The 14613-nt window shown below is 43.6% G+C and overlaps 1 protein-coding gene across 3 annotated transcripts in view; it reads left to right on the top strand.

The window, feature by feature from the left end:
• The window catches only part of RNF220 (ring finger protein 220), a 223428-nt gene that overhangs the window by 12920 nt on the left and 195895 nt on the right, over positions 1-14613 (top strand). Inside the window, exon 1 of one of the 3 annotated variants that reach the window (XM_012649025.1) lies at positions 5835-5933. The exons of the other annotated variants lie outside the window; for them this stretch is intronic. The gene's annotated coding sequence lies outside the window, so the exon portion shown is untranslated. Of the gene's footprint in view, positions 1-5834; positions 5934-14613 lie in introns of those variants that run through there. 3 annotated transcript variants of the gene reach the window in all.

Raw genomic sequence — 14613 nt, 5'->3', positions numbered from 1 at the left:
GAGGCGGGAGGGGGCCGGGCGTGGGAGTGGTCACTGCGCGGGGAGGGCGCGGGGCGAGGGGTGCGGACGTGTGCACACGCGCATGTGGACCTGGCTTTTCCCTCGGTACCCCGGGACTGTGAGGTTTCTCCTTTCGGTTGCAAATGCTTTTCCCGTCTTGCTTTTCACATCTGTGAAATGTTCCGGGCAGTGTTTCCCAAGCGCAGGGCTCATCGATCGGCGGGATTGCTGGTATTCGGGCGAGGCGAGTCGCGGTCGCCTTGGACGGTCAGAGGCTCGCAGCCAGCTCAGCGGGGCTCGTTAAGGTCCGGGCGATTTCTGGAACTCTTCCCACGGGAAGTTTTCCGGGGCTGCCTTCCGGTCAGTGGCCCCAGGTTGATTATTTGGTGGCCCTTTTTTGTTTGAAAACAAAACAAAAAAACACACATTGTATCCAGATAACAAAAGTTGCTCTCCCTCCCCACCCCTTTTCCTCATTATGCAGGGAAGAGGAAACTGAAAAATAGAATTATATTTTTATATTGGTATTTCTCATTTTTAACCCTTATTAACTACATCCATCTGGTTCATAAATAGTAGCACACGTTGAAATGTATTCTTAAAGACTAAGGATTTGGAGTGACATTTAACAGAGTTATATTTTTATAATGGTTTTTCTTATTTTTAACTCTTATTAACCACATCCATCTGATTAATAAAGATCAGAACACACGTTGGGATGTACTTTTTATAAATCCTTGAGATTTGGAGCGATGGTCCATTTCATTTTAAAATCCAAAGGATCTTAACGCCAAAATAACAATAATTTTTGGACTTGAACGTTCTCTTCCAACAGTTTGACAGCATTTCCCAGCGCCATTTTACCCTTTACAGATGAACTGCAGACTTAAGGATAATATATTGCTATACAGCAGCTAAAATGCTTTAAAATTTTTTAAAAGTATCACTTAAAATTGTGGCATTTGTGGTTGAATAGAATGTGTTTTTATCCTTTGTAACCTCAAAGTGTGTGCTACAGGGTGGGAATTTGTAAATATCTCTTTCTTTGGGGCACAGAGGAGAATTTTCTGCAAAAGAACTTTCTTATGCCTTTTCCAGGAAGAGATCCTGTGTCAGGACTATGGGTTAGGCCTGGAGAAGTGATAGGCTGTGGTGTGAATCAGTACACCTGGTAGATGCTACGGAAACAGGAGGAATCCATCCCCTTCCAGCCTTACCCAATGGATTGGACTTTTCTATTATTTTAATCACATATATTAATATATTTTAATCACATCAATTAATTTTAGTGTTAAAAAAAATTTTTTTTTGCCTTGGTGCCAGTCACATTGAAAGGTTCAGTGTTAGTTGAGTATTGAATATATTGATGGTGGTGGTTATAATCTAGTTTTTACTTTAAGTTTTCATCGATTTGCCCCTCTTAAGCATTACACTGAACAGTATTCATAAGACTGTGCTATCCCAAAGGTGTAGACATTTGAGGAAAGAAAGGAAGAAATTACTTAGGCTTCGAGGTTTGATAATGACAAAGATAGAGAGGGAGTTTTTCAAGAGATATGTGAAATCACCTTTCTCAAATGTAGGCTTATTTTGTTAATTACTTGAAGTACTAAAAAATCATTCATAACTTTAAAAATTATTTAAAAAATAATTTAAAATTTGCTGTTTTCTCCTCACCCTCTAGAAACCTGAAATTGAAGTCTGTCCCCCTCCCAAATGTTTTCCCACAGCGTTACATCCCCCACCACGGAGTCTACAATATGGATCTGTTTTTGGTGTGTATTTTAGAAATAACTTTTCTACTGAGACCCCGGTTTAAGCTGGAAACAGTCAAATGTTTTGCAGACACGTAAAGCCGTCTGGCAATTCAGATATTTGACCGACAGTTTTCTCTGTGGAATGCGTTCTGATTGAAGATGACCTAGAGGAAATGAAAGTTGTATTTTTGGTGGGAGACATGGTGATGTGTCCAGTGCATTCTGTTTAGCAGATCCAGAGCGTTAGGAAAGTGTAGAGCTACGAGAGTGAAGAAGGAACCTTTTGGTACAGTCTCATGAGAAATCAAGCCCAGTAAGCCTGAGTGTGACTCACCAGATGAGAGTTGTCTTTTTCCACTGAAATTCATTTGCAGGCTGAGACTTATGGCTTTACATCCATCTTAGAGCAGCAGAGACAGACAGAAAGCTGTAGGGAGGGGGCAAGGGCCGGCCCTGGAGAGACCGTCACTTTATTTTCAGGTATATGATTGCCATTTAGGTGCCAGCTAATCCTATATTGCTCTCATTTGACCTTGTTTTTTGGGGTTTGATTTAAACCAAGTCAGAGTGGCCTAGCATAATAATTACCTCGTAGAGGAATAAAAGCTGTATTTGCTCCTTCAAGCCTCAGCCTGAAAGTGTTTCAGATCAAAGATGGGGAGGCAGTGTAACATGGTAGCTGTGAGTTCAGCCTCTGGAGTTAAATCCTGACCCCTTAGCTTACTTGCTCTGTGACTCTGGGCAAGTTACTTAAACTCTCTGGGCCTCAGTATTCTCACCTGCGAAATGGGAGTTACACAAACTCAAAGCGGTTGTCATGAGGGATTGAGTGAGATTAAATACACGGATAAAGCTTAGAACGATTCCTCACACATACTAAGTGCTTACTGCATAATAATGGCTATTATTATTTCGAAGACAATCTGGTGGTATAATCTTCCTCGTTAGAAGCACTGAGGTAACCAAACACGGGGTCATTAACAACTAGTGATGTATGTAGGATCCTTTCACACACTCATGCCTTATGGCAATGTGGAAAGAGGGAGGGAGGAAGGCTCGAGGCCCCTTTTCTGTGACGGCCAGCTGCTTCACCTCCCTTCATTACTATCCATCCACCAGAATTAGCTCTGGTGTCCTTCTGACCTCTTTCTCCCTTCACTTTATTTAGAAGCAAGGTAATATTTGAGTTAGAGAAACTGAGTCTCTGGGTCAGATCAGGACTTGACTAGGATGAGATATCTAGGCAGTGGCCCAGGTTAGAGAATCCAAATCTCATGATATTTTCATATTCTGGAATTTTGTATTATTGGATATTATTTGAAATAAATGGGTTATTAGAATTTGTGTATGATAGAGATTTGAACTGTATATAATCAGATTTGCTGTAATGGTATTTGACTAGTATTAGAATTTAAAGTCCCAGAGTTTCTTGTCTGTCCTTAGGTTTTAAGTTATACAGACACTTCTACCCTCTTGCCTATGTGAGACAAATCTGTGAACCTTCCCCCATCTGTGTGTGTCACAGTCCCACAGCATGATGGATTGTCTCTGCTTGGGGGAGGCTTAGGACGGGGCTTGAAGGGGCCTTGTAGGTCAGGAGAGAAATACAGCAGCCGGACTGAGATGCGGGGGCTGCTGGGGAGGGATTAGCAGGGGGAAGGGAGGGCAGGGTTGGGCGGGGACAGGCCTCTCACATAGTGTCTGTGTGCATTCTCCTAGGAGTAAAAGAGGGCTGTCCATTACCCTGAGCGCACAAATAAACTCAGTGTTTTTCTCTTTGTAGAAAGAAAGCCCCATGGGGCTTGGGAATACCAGAGAATGACTCTGCATGTCAGTGGGAGAGGTGGGGAGTGGGAGGATGGGAGTGGGAAAGACTGACCCTCTGCCCGAGGACCTTGGATTTGAGTCTTTTATTTAAACAGAGCAGCTCATATTTGAAAAGTCTCATGTTCACATATGTATGAGGCAGAAATAGCCACTGGAGGCCAGTGGTCTGATACCTCAATTCCTACCAGCTCCTCCATGGCTCCATTCAAGGGAGGGGGTTCAGCTCACCGTTGGGGGCAAAACGTCTCTGCAGATCTCGGAGCATCCAATTCTGCTCTCTCCCTGTCCCGAGTCCTTCCCACGTACAGTCACGAAGGCGTATATGAGGTAGGAAAGAGGTGTTGAACATTCTTAATTTTTGGTTTTAGGCCCAAATGCAAAAATCATAGTTAAGAAGGAATTCTACAAAAGGAAAGAGTGGCGTCTAAGAGGTGGCTGGAGAGGTAGAGGCAGCAGCGCATGCAAGGGTAAGGAACCAGCAGGACTGCAGTTAGGGCCTAGGCTTCAGCTTCCTTCCTGAGCAGTAAAATTAAAAAAAAAAAAAAATCCTTAGAACAACAAAAGTCTGGACGCATGGGCTTCCTTCCTGACAGGCCAACCTGGTGGGGCTTCATTCAGACTGAGCAGCAGTCAAGGCTGATTTACGGGGAAAAGGACCCAGACCAGACGTGGGCTTAACCCTTTCCTAACCACAGAGATGCTTCATTGCAAATGCTGCCTCCTCCTTCTAATTTCCCATAATGGTGTGAGTAGCTCTTTATTGTCATTTTCTCTTTATTTAAAGAGAGTACCTGCTGCTAAAGTGCCTAGTACCCTCTTCATGAAAAAGCTGAGTCTATGAGAAGTTGAGTGACTCGTAAGAGACCTAACCATCACATCTGTGACAGAGCTGGCATTGTGGCTTACGGCCAGGATAGCTCAGGCTCTTGGTGACATTATATTGACTTTGGAGCATTGCAGCCCTCTTTGACAATGGGAAGTACCTCCCAGAATCTGTACTGAGAGGATCCTTTGAACCCCAGTTGTGCCTCTGTAAGATACTGGTACCCCAGAAGGATACTACTACTTCATCTTAGGTGTTTCTTGGTGGCAGTGGATAAAACTATGGCGGAGTATGTGAGATATGAGTCAGTTGCTGTCATTGGTAAAGTATGATGCATTCATGAATTCATTTAATCATTCAGCTGTATTTACTGAGGACCTATCGTTCTAGGCACCATGCGAGGAGCTGGGGATAGAGTGTTGAGCAAGATAGATTATAGTCCCTGCCTTACTGGAGCTCAAAGTTTAGTTAAGAATTGCAGGATGCTATGAAAAGTGCTATAATAGGGGAAATAGAAAATGCCATGGGACTTAGAAATAGAAGCATCTAATCTTGTCTAAGAGTCAGGGACAGCTTTGTGGAGCAAGTGACCTTTAAGCTGATACCGAAAATCGAGAAGAAGTTATTTATTCAAAGAAGCTAGGCGTGGCAGTTTGCTTTTTTGGACAAAGTATAGCATGGAAGAAAGAACCCCAGAGCTGCCAAGGATTGCTCACAATAAAGTGAAAATAGAATTTGTCCCTGCCAAAGCCTGGGACCTGACCTCAGATCTCTGTAGCACTTCATCCTGTAAGTAGGCATTCTCGAGAATGTCTATTGGGTGCTTATGTGGTTCTGAGGACCAACATCATACAGGGTCCTGCTTTTAAAGTAACTTTCTAAAGATGTCACTATAAAATACTTTCTGATGAGCTATGGTATCTTAACCATCAGAAGACCCATGAGAACCCAAAACCATGCTTGACACAGAGGAGACACTCAGGAAATATTTGTCGAATGTAGGAGGGCCATTGCCCTGCTGTTTAGTGAGGCAGATTAAGGGTCCTTGTCTTTTTACTAAAGTTCATGTTCAGCTCTATACTTTGCCCTAGACAGCGACGTGATGGGTCTCAGAACCTAGAGTGCTTGCTTGGCTGTTAAACTAAGCCACATAGCACCCGGGATTCTTGGCAGGGTTTCTTGGCAAAGTTACCTATGGGAGGTGCATTGCTCAGGCTTGACTTTCATGAGGGAGGTTAGGCATGTAGTGCCAAGAGTATTGAAGAAGGGAAAAAAGAGGGCAAAGCAAACCATCGTTCCAGCCTGGCACACATCGGCACACTGCAAACAGTTCCTCCCAGCCGGGGCCACTGTGCTCCGCCGTCCCCACTGTGGTTTCCTTCCCTGGCCCCTTATCTTCATCATCTCTCCACGGCCATGAGCATTTCCTGAGCCCCTGTGTGTACAGCGCTGTGCTCAATGCTGCTTGCAGGGGAATCGAAGAGTAGGAGATAATACTTCCTCTTCTTGAGAGCCTTATGGTTAAGGTGAGTAGTTAAGATGTATTAATGAAAACGAAATGATACCATAAAATAAGACAGTGGGGGCTCTAGGGTTTCAAGAGAGGCAGTCATCCCCAAGGCTGGGTTTCCCAAAATGGAATTCCGGGGGCTGCCTGCTTCAGGTCACTTGTGGTAGTGTTGGTGGAGGACGGGGTGAAGACTGTTGAGTCTAATGCAGATTCCCAGGCCCACACTGGCCCTCCTAAGCAGAATCACAAGGAATGCGGCTTAGAAAACTGTATATTTAGCAAGCAGCCTCCCTCGCCTCCTTCAGATTAGCAATCACTCGTCTAGGGTGAATGTATCAGAGAGAAGGTTTCACAGAGGAGCTTGGCTTGAAGGAAGGAGAGTTAGGACTAGGGGCGTGGAGAAGCAGAGGAGGGAATTCCACCGAGGAGTCTGGGAAGAGTGAGAGGGAAGACACAGTGCTAGCTCACAGACGATTCTTTTCTCATCCAGTCTCCTGTCGTGGGGGAATCTGTCCAACTGCTTCGTCCTCCTCTGCCTTTGCTCCTTCTCGGCTGTTTTCCTTTTCCTCTCTTATTGCTCTTCAGCTGACTGTACGTGCTCAGACCTCCCCTTCTTGGTGCAGTATTGTAATTACGGGGTGGCCCAGCGGAGGGGCTGGAGGTGCTTAGCCAGATGTGAGGGAGGCCAGTGTGCACTTTGGTGTTCCTTGGGCTGCAGCCAGCCTGTCTTCTCACTGCTGTTACACTGCCGAGAAGGGGCTGGAGAAGGTTTTTTGATTGTTTTTTGTTGTTGTTGTTTTGGTTTTTGGCAGCCTCCTCTGTCCTCTTCCCCAGCCCATAAGCCTTCCAATGCTCATTTGTAAAGGAGGAAGGGCTGGAGGGTTAGAGGAATCTCTCAGTGGCTGAATTAGTCACCAACACATGCAGATTGGCTTTCTGCTTTAAGCTTTAGCCCTTCTGGGGGGCAGCTGCCAGCCAGTGGGAGGTTCGATGCACCGTGACTAGGGGCTTGCTCTGAGGTTCAGGTGGCTTCGGATACCTGTGCAGGAGGGGATGCTCTCGCCAACCTTGCTTCCTGGAGTTGGGGGTGGTATTTTTTCCCCAACATAATCCCCCTTTTAAAAACACTCATCACATTATATTGTAATTATTGGCTTAACTGCCCCTCTCCCATGGGCCCATGTCTGTCTCCTGTGTGACTTTATCTAGTGTGTCTCTTTGCGTAGTGCCTGGCTCAATAAATATTTGTCGTGAGAGGAAATGAACCCAGACTCCCTGTTTCTCTGCCGAGTCCTGCCGAGAGTCGCCAGCTGGCTCTGCCCACTCCCACGAAGTCCCAAGGACCACACGGGATCCACCATAGGGCTGGGCTCCGCCTGGCACACAAATGGGAAATGATGACTAGAAATAGAGGAACAGATCAGTGACAGGGCAAGAGCACAGAGTCAAAAGCTCTGGGTCTGTTACTTACTAGCTGTGTGACTCTGGGTAAGTCACTTTGTTTCTCTGAGCCCCAGCGCCTCATATATAAAATGAGAGGTGGCAAATAATCCTTGCTCTGCCTTACACAGTTGCTGAGTCAGGAAAGATATCACAGATATGTTTTGTATTCTAAAAGTAACCATATAAATGCCCACCCCCCACACACATATGCAATATCTATCTATCCCTTTCCAAGAACATCTAAGGAACAGAATGGTCTCAGAGCTGTGGTCCCCAGCCCCTGGGCCACGGACCAGTACCAGTCTATGGCCTGTTAGGAACTGGGCCGCACAGCAGGAAGTGAGTGAAGCTTCATCTGTATTTGCAGCCGCTCTCCATCGCTTGCATCACCACATAAGCTCCGCCTCCTGTCAGATCAGCAAGGGCATTAGATTCTCGTAGGAGCGCAAATGCTACTGTAAACTGTGCATGCGAGGAATCTAGGTTGCACGCTCCTTATGAGAATCTAATGCCTGATGATCTGAGATGGTGGTGCTAGTCCTGGGGAACGGCTGCAAATACAGATTATCATTAGCAGAAAGGTCTGACTGCAAAATAAATGTAATGTGCTTGAATCATCCCCAAACCATCCTCCCTCACCCCCCCATCCTTGGAAAAATCATCCTCTGTGAAACTGGTCCCTGGTGCCAAACAGGTTGGGGACCACTGTCTTAGAGGGCTAAAATAGTTTATGAAATACCTGAGTGTTCTACCTAGAGGGAGCCCTCTTACATGCTGTTCCATCCGTGAGGTTGCGCTACAGAAGAGTCTGCATTCCCTGAGATAGGCTGCATTATTTTCCTAGATGGTTTGGGACAAAAGTTACCCGACTTTTGTACACTTTTTGTGAATGTACATCGACAGGCCATTTTCTATACAGATCTATGACATCTCAGCTGAAATTTTACTTTGCCAGACCACCACCGAAAGGAATTTACTCTTTGCCTTTCTTCTCAGCAAAGTTCAGAGCACCTTTATCTTCCCGTTTCCGGGGCCAGTGACTCTGTTCCTGTTTCGTGGGGGGAGATGATCTGGCTAAGAGGCATAGTGCCTTGGCCCAAGGGATGATAGGCAGAATCAGAGGAAGGGCTCTCTGCCCCCTGGAGACCTTTCTTAGGCTGCAAGAATAGCCATGCTCTAGGGCTAGGATGACAAGGTGAAAAGGGGGCTGTGTCAGATTGGGAAGGGCTTGCCCCTTAGGTGAGACCTTTACAAGTCCGGGCTGGGCCAGCAGAATTGGAAAGAGCAAGCATTCGAAAAAAGGCTTCACTTGTGCGGTAAACTTCATTGTGTGATTATTTAATAGACCATTAACAAGCAGATTCATTAACAAGATCTTAATTAACAAGTTCCAGGGTTATTCCTCCAACTTCCCAGGGGACCTGTTCTCCTCCTATTTAGTCCCAGAGACTTCCTACCCTCCTTAAACTAACCATACCAGATGCATTTAAATTCAGTCTTTTTATTGCAAGTGAAATGACTGCAGGCAAAGACAAGAACATAGTACTACTCCTGATAATAATAGCTAACACCTTTAGAGCACTTTCTATGTGTCAGGCACTGTTTTGAGTGTTTTACAGGTAATAATTTATTTAATCCTCATAAAATCCCTATGAGATAGGTGTTGAATATCGCCACTGTACAGATGCGGAAACTGAGGCACAGAGTGTTTAAGCAACGTGCTCGTTGTTACACAGGCAAGAAGTAGCAGAGATGAGATTCAGACCCAGGCAGTCTGACTCCAGAGTCTATGGAAAGGAAGAAAACCCCAGGAGAAGGAGGCCTGTGGGTCAGATTCATGAGATAAGAATAATACTTGTATCTGTTCACTGCGTGTCAGACACTGTTCTAAGCACTTTGGGTGGCTGTGTCCACACTTGAAGAAATCACAGGAGTCTTTTGTAGTGTGGCAGCCCTTAGGCCCACTCACAAGCCTTTGTCACCCTCACTACACTATGAGTTCCTTGAGATAGGGACTGTGTTTTGTTCATCCCCGTTCCCAGTACCCAGTGCATTGCCTGGAACTTACTAGTTAGGATCTGAAAACAACGAAGTTTGTCAAATGAATCCTTTGATGGGATGGGGGAAGATGATCTAGTGTCTACTAACTGCTAATGCTCTGTGTGGTGCAGCGCCTGCCTCTGGGGTACTCGAAACACTTGACAGATACAGTGGTTTAGGAAGCGCTGACTCCATGGGACAGACAGACACACCTGTTCTTTCTGTGCCTCGGTTTCCTCAGGGTAAAGTGGGACGAACACTAGTACCAATCTTTTAGGGTTGTTATAAGGATTTATTGAGTTCATATAAAATACAAATAAAGTCCTAGGAACAGTGCCTGGCACAAAATAAGCCCTTAATAAATGTTAGCTATTATTAATATTACAAGGGCTTGGGCACAGATCTGAAGTTTCTTGAACCAAGTGGGTGAGCCAAGTTGGGGGAACCAAGCTCTTGGTTACAATACAGGGACAGTGACTCTGGCAAGCCCTGGTCTCTTATGGGCTTATGCAGTTTGTGACAGGTGTTTCTGCAGTTGAAAAAATTCCCACTTGATATTAGAAGTTGCTACCTATAGCGTTGTCTTTCCGTCTTGGCTCTAGTGATATGGAGGCTGGAACAAGGATGACTTTAATGCTCACCCAATGACCCCCATTTTTAACTACCCTAAAAGGCATAGAGTAGAAGTAACTAGAATTCTATACTACTGGGGAAGGACAGTAAGCCTTAAGGACTTTTTCTGGAGTAAAGACCTTGATTAGTCTGTTCTTTGCCTCTGCCTTGCCAGCCACTCAATGGCAAGCTGACTCTTACCAGCTGTTTGGGGAGAAGATAAGGAAGGGACAGAATGCCTAGAATCAGTGGGAGATTTGATCTAAGAAGGAACTGTTGCAGGCTGCTTTATTTTTCCTCTTTTCTTATTACTGACATAAAACTTAAGACTGTCTTTTCCCCTGTCTCCTAAAAGGAAAAAAAAAATGCTTTTGCCCTATTTAGATCTCATCACATTTGTACATTCTACAAATGCTGTTCTCCTAAATCTCAACTTGAAGACTTACAAGAGCACCCGTTCACATGGCAGGCTGCTTTTGCACCCACTCCGGTATGCACCCTCGCCCCATCATCTTTAGTTAACGCTAAACACTCAGAAACCCCCAAACTGGCCTCCGTCTTCCTGACTTTGCATCCTTGTGTTGTTTCTAAGTAGCTTGGCCATAATATCACTTTCTTTAGCAGCATTCTAACTTCTAAGAGGCTTAATAGGCAAGGGGATTGTGGGGTCTTTGACTTTCTCTGAGCCTTAGCCCTAAGTGGTTTATTCTATTAAGCTGATTCTTGGTGGTGGATAGAGCTTTGCTGGATAAGAAGTTGGGGTGGGGGGAAAGTTCCAGTTGGAGAATTAGGATACTTTCACTGCCCCTTCCACTGCACCCCACCCTCCAACCCAGTCCTGCCCTGTGATTCTGGTTTTAGAGAATGAAGGGAGTGGCAATGAGACGGAGGGGAGAGCTCTCGTAGAGGACTTGCGAAGTTGGCCTTTTCCCTGAGCTGCCCTTTGCTGTTTCACCTGTACCCGTCCTGCCCGTCTGGTCCTACTCTGCGGTCTGCCACCTTTGGATTTTTCCTTTCTTTCCTTTCATCTCTACTTTGGCCTCCCCTTCAACACTGGCTGCAAAGAAAAAAAAAAAGGAGTAATGAATAAAAATTATGAACTATTGATTCAAAGCGAGGAATCCTATTCAGGGAGGGCACGTAGAAAAAAATAACAGATAGGATTTTAACAAAGGAAACAATGCGGAAATCTAGATGTTTTATTCTAGAGTTATACCAAGATGAATTTGTTCCTTCTAATGTTTTGACCCAGATTAAGAATTTTCAGGTTTCTCTGTTAACGTTCTCTCTTGGTTCAGGAGGGCCAGCAGGTTGGGAGAGCAGGGGAAGAGTGTCTGTTTTTCATTCAATCATGCTGAGCTTCAGAGACACTGTAAGGGGAATTTGTGAGCAGGAAAAATGGAGTTGTTAGAGAAGTGAGGGAAGGGAATCAACACTGTAAGTGTAGGAAAAAAATAGTACAGGACTGTCTTCACAGGGAAGGTGAAGAAAACCAAAAGAGACCAGAGAATTAAAAAGAAGGAAAGAAAACTTAAAGATAGAGGTGGGGAGAAGATGGAAAATTTAAAGCACTTCAAGGAATTCAGAATCGTTTGTTTGATGATATACAACTGTTGATTAAGGTCCGGGTAAACAGGGCCTTGTACATGTAGCTGGTAAGAGCATAAAGCAATAGAGAGTCTCTCTGGAGGCCCATTTGGCAATAGCTATGTACAAAAAAATATAAATAGCAATGTCCTTTGATGGGATTCAACTATAGGAATTTATCCTGCATATATTTGGTCAAGTACTTAAGGATGTATGTTCTGTATAATATTGTTTATGTGAAAAAAACAGAAACAACCTAAATGTATGTTGGTAGGAGATTGGTAAAATAAATGATGATATATCCATAAAATAAAATACTATATAGTGGTTTTAAAAAATCAGGGCCATAAGTGCTTATATGTAAAGCAAGGTAAAGAGAAAAAAGACTCCTTTGTATATAAAAATGTACATACGTATATATGTCTATATATGCATATAAAACTTTCATAAAAAACAGTTAATGGTAATTTCCTCTGGGAAGTATGACTAGGATAGAAAGAAGGAAATAACACTTTTTTTTTTATGTTCTTCTTCAGTGTTTGAATAGTTATAAGAAAATATGCATGTATTATTTTTATAATTTAAAAATCTAGTTTATGATTTTAAAAGGATAATTTGGAGATGCTGGAATAGAAAAAGGACATTAGATTAAAAGTAAGAAAATGTGAATAAAGTATGGACTTTGGTTAATAATATATCAATATTGGTTCATTAGTTGTGACAAATGTACCATATTAAAATAAGATGTTAATAATAGGGGAAGCTGGGTGTGAAGTATATGGGAACCCTTTGTACTATCTTTGCAATTTTTCTGTAAATCTAAAAACTATTCTAAAATAAAATTTGAAAAGATGATCCGGAAGACTATATTACAGGAAAGGCCCATAACCTATCATTTAATGATTAAATCTTAGAGAGATGAATTTGTAAAATTGAATGATTCCTCTGGTTCTAGGACTGATTACTACCTGGTTCTGTTTCTTCCAAATGGTCAAGTGAATGGGATTATAGTCACAATTGTTGGGAAAGTGTCTGATTTTTGCATGTGTATGTTTATAAAACTAGTTTTCTCTTCTCAACTTTGTAGAGGTGTTTGTTAAGTGATGGTTATTTCAATTTCACCATCCAAAAAGCAGACTGGTCTGGGAGCTTATAGTGGAAGGAGTTTAAAAATGAAATGAGGCCGGGTGTGGCAGCTCACACCTCTAATCTCAGCACTTTGGGAAGCTGAGGTGGGAGGATAGCTTGAGGCCAGGAGTTTGAGACCAGCCTGAGCAACACAATGAGATCTCGTCTCTACAAAAATTAGAAAAATTAGCCTGCGTGGTGGTGTGCACCTGTAGTCCCAGTTACTTGAGAGGCTGAGGTGGGAGGATCACTTAGGCCCGGGAGTTTGAGGCTGCAATGAGCTATCATGACGCCACTGCACTGTAGCTTGGGCAACAGAGCAAGACCCTGTCCCCCCAAAATAAATAACTATTGATACATAAATAAATAAGAAATGAGACTTGAAGATGGTCAAATGCATGCTGCTTTCTCCAAGTGAGCAAGATGGGGTGGACAGACAGCAGATGTGAGGGGTAAATGGAATCCCATTTCACCAGCTTTGTGGCCATTTCTATGAGAATTTTTCCTCTCAGGTTGGTGCTGCAGCCAAGTAGGACCAGGTCAGAAGACTATCCCTAGCCATCTTCTGAGGGTCTCTTCCTTTCTCGTGCACCGTCAAGGCTGGTGGTGGCCGTTGGCTGAGTTCTTTGCAGGAATGGGGTCTGGAGAACACAGACTTTGCCATTGGCTCAGTATGATATGTGCTCATCTATCTTCCTGCCTCTGATAGTAAGACATGGTTAAGACCAAATATAAGAAATTTTCCCTTTGAATTAATTTATATCCCAGCCAGAGGAAGGCACCTTGGTTTTACCTTCTCCACGTAGTAGAGGGAGATCCCTGGGCTCTGCTCCCAGTTCGCCCTGGCACCCAGTTTGAGAGGAGGGTCCTCTGTGGTATCAGCTGCAACCGACTACTGCATCCTTCTTGGAATCCCCCTTACCCTGGCTTCTGAGACATTATACTCCTGTTGTTCTTCCCCTACTTCTTCAACCCTGTTTTTGCTACCATAATACTCAGTGTCTGCCACATCACAGCACTTATAATTTTTTTTTGATTGTGATAGAAGTGTGCTCTGGGGAGAGGAACAAGATCCTGCTAGTTGGTAGAGGAATTTTAAAAAAACAACAATCAGCTAAAAGTTGGTCTACAGTCTACTTTTTTTTTTTTTTTTTTTAGAGACAGGGCCTTGCTGTGTTGCCCAGGCTGGAGTGCAGTGGCATGATCATAATGCAGCCTCAAACTCCTGGGCTCAAGCGATCCTACTGCCTCAGCCTCTGCAGTAGCTGGAACTACAGGAGTGTGGCACCATGCCCAGCCTCTGATCTGCTTTTTAATATCATCCTGCACTGGCAATTTTAAATAATGTCATTTGGAAAATATTTCTCTCCCCAGAAATCTTTTCTTGGTCTAAGTTTGAAAAAATTGATGTGGTTACTTTTGAGTTTTGATATGTATATAAGTTTCAAATTAGCACATTTTAAAATTATTTGTTCTTTAATAAACATTGTTGTCTATAAGGAAAAGTTTGGAGACCTTCCAGTTATTCTGTGGGCCCCTGACATCTGCAGACTGAGTTCGATTGGAGAGTAAGTACGTAACAGTTCAGAATCGGTTGAGCTCCCATAGGACACAGTTTATGTCCAACCCCTATGACACACTGCCTATTCCTGCATTCACACAATAGATTCAGAATAAACAATGAGAGCACATTAATTGTAAAGATGAAGAAAGAAAAATTGAGTTATTTCAATTCCCCCATTCTTTGTGACCACTTGGAGTGCTTATTTGTGTTTAAATTTTAAAACAGTGGAATATATTGTGAACTGCAGGGTATAGTATTTTTGTTCGGTATGTGCAAATTTTAGTTTGCCTAGCAAGTGGTTTTACTAAATTTGAATATCTTA

Source organism: Propithecus coquereli, unplaced genomic scaffold, assembly GCF_000956105.1.
Source record: "Propithecus coquereli isolate 6110/MARCELLA unplaced genomic scaffold, Pcoq_1.0 Scaffold299, whole genome shotgun sequence".
Taxonomy (NCBI): Eukaryota; Metazoa; Chordata; class Mammalia; order Primates; family Indriidae; genus Propithecus; species Propithecus coquereli.
The sequence above is the reverse complement of the archived record's forward strand: the minus strand, read 5'-3'. Positions and strand labels throughout refer to the sequence as shown.